This window comes from Capsicum annuum, chromosome 2, assembly GCF_002878395.1.
Source record: "Capsicum annuum cultivar UCD-10X-F1 chromosome 2, UCD10Xv1.1, whole genome shotgun sequence".
In the NCBI taxonomy this organism is placed as follows: domain Eukaryota; kingdom Viridiplantae; phylum Streptophyta; class Magnoliopsida; order Solanales; family Solanaceae; genus Capsicum; species Capsicum annuum.
This window is the reverse complement of record NC_061112.1, coordinates 97,005,042-97,007,115: the sequence shown is the minus strand read 5'-3', so window position 1 is coordinate 97,007,115 and position 2,074 is coordinate 97,005,042. Positions and strand designations below refer to the sequence as shown.

The window sequence follows — 2,074 nt, the reverse complement described above, 5'->3', positions numbered from 1 at the left end:
CCTGGACCAATTCCAATGCTTTTACGTCGCCATACAGATCATGACCCATCAAATTTTGCTCTAATGGATTATCAGACAACAGCAACTGCTAATCCAAAGAAAGATCAATAACTAATATAGAAAACAATTCCTCATATATGGCTGGCAGTTTCAACGCCTTGTACACATCAAAAACTTATGCTTTATCGCGTTCTGGGATTGTTATTTTTTAGATGCTACATCAATGAGTAACTGTCTTATTGCTAAGAAGGGTCGTCCCAAAATAAATGGAATGACAGGATCAGCCTCAAAATCAAGAACCATAAAATCCATCGAGAAAATCAAAGATCCCATTTGCACCAAAACATCCTCAATAATTCCATCTGGCCTAGCAAGGGACCTATCCACCAATTGTAACACAATAGTCATGGGTTTGGGACTCCCAAGACTTATCTTTCGGTACCATAATATAGGCATGAGATTTATTCTAGCACCCAAGTCCAAAGATCCACGTGTACATATAGTCTGTCCAATGGTAATCTGCAAGGTGAAATATCCTAGATCCTTCAACTTCGTGGGCAGTTTATTTTGAATTTTAGACGTTCACTCTTAAGTAAGGGCGACTTTAGCATATTCGGTCAACCTGTTCTTATTGGCAACAATATCCTTCAAGTATTTCACATATTTCAGCACACTCTATAGAATTTCAACAAGAGGATAGTTTACTTGAACCTGCTTCAGAAGATCTATTAACTTCTTATAACTAGCTTCCTCTTGATGCTTCCTTGCCCTTTGAGGAAAGGGTAAGTTGATTGTCTTCTTATCCACATGAATTTCATCACTTGCCTCTTTTTCAGTGACCTCCAACTCTGCCTTATCTTTCAAACTGTCATCCATAACTGCGGAATTATCCTGCTCCTGAATCGTCTTCTTATTTTGTCGCCCACTCCTTGTTGTAACCGCATACATCTATTTTGGATTAGCCTCAGTGTCACTAGGCAATGCTTCTTGTGGCATTGTATTCTGTGATCCTGTAATTTAACCCAACTGCAACTCTAGATTTCTTGTAAGCAATTGTTGACTCTTCAACTCAGCTGCAAACTGTGCATGTTGTGTCTTTACGTCTACCGCAACTTGTGCTTGTTGAGCCATGAATTACATAATCAACTCCTCCATATTGCTATTCTGAGTAGCCGCCTGATTATTCTGAGCCAACTATGGATTTGACTGCACTGGTCCCTTATACTGATTTGCATTCTATGCCTGATTTCAACCTATGAGAAATTATGGTGGTTCCTCCTATTTGGATTATACATATAGCCAAAATTCTATTGACCCTGATGATTTGAATTCCCTACGTAGTTGACTGAATCTGGATTAACAGAACATACATCTACTTTATGCTCACCACTTCTGCAAACTTCACACCACGAATATACCTATTGAACTGCATTTGTTGTGGTTGCTGGTTGTGTCGCACCCAACTTTAAGTTGTTCAGCTGAGTAGTCATATGATTCTGCATTGCTGGAATCTGTTCCTGTAATGCAATAAATTGATCAACCTCTAATACCCCTGTAACCTTCTTTAGATCTCCCCTTGATTCTACAGGCCAATTAAGATTCCCTTGTGCGATTCGATTCAGAAATGTATACAATTCTTCATAAGTTTTCTCCAAAGCTTAGCCTCCTGCTGTTGAATCAAAGAGAATCTTCATATTAGACTCAAGGCCTTCTATAAATATATGCACTACGATATCATTCAATTGATGGTGATGAGGTCAATTTTTTAGCATGCCTTTAAATCTCTCCCAAGCTTGGTAGAGATTTTCTTTATCTTTTTGTCTAAAACTCAAGATCTCACTCCTCAATTATGCAGTCTTATGGGATGGAAAGAATCAAATAAGGAACTTTCGAGTATAATTTTCCCATGAAGTGATAGAGTGTGGTGGTTCAGCATGTAATTACCTCTTTGTTTCCCCATTTAGAGTAAAGGGAAAGAGTGTCAATCTATCATAATCATCATTCACATCTTCAGGAATGTATGTATCACTTATTTCCAGGAAGGTCTATATGTGCTGCTGCAGATCCTCGTATG

The 2,074-nt window shown here is 38.4% G+C and overlaps 1 non-coding gene across 1 annotated transcript; it reads left to right on the top strand.

Annotated features, from left to right (window-relative positions):
• Positions 1-1,743: 1,743 nt before the first annotated feature.
• Positions 1,744-1,850, top strand: LOC124896357. The gene has a single exon (XR_007052717.1). It is a non-coding gene; the product is annotated as a small nucleolar RNA R71 (small nucleolar RNA).
• The last annotated feature ends 224 nt before the right edge of the window (positions 1,851-2,074 follow it).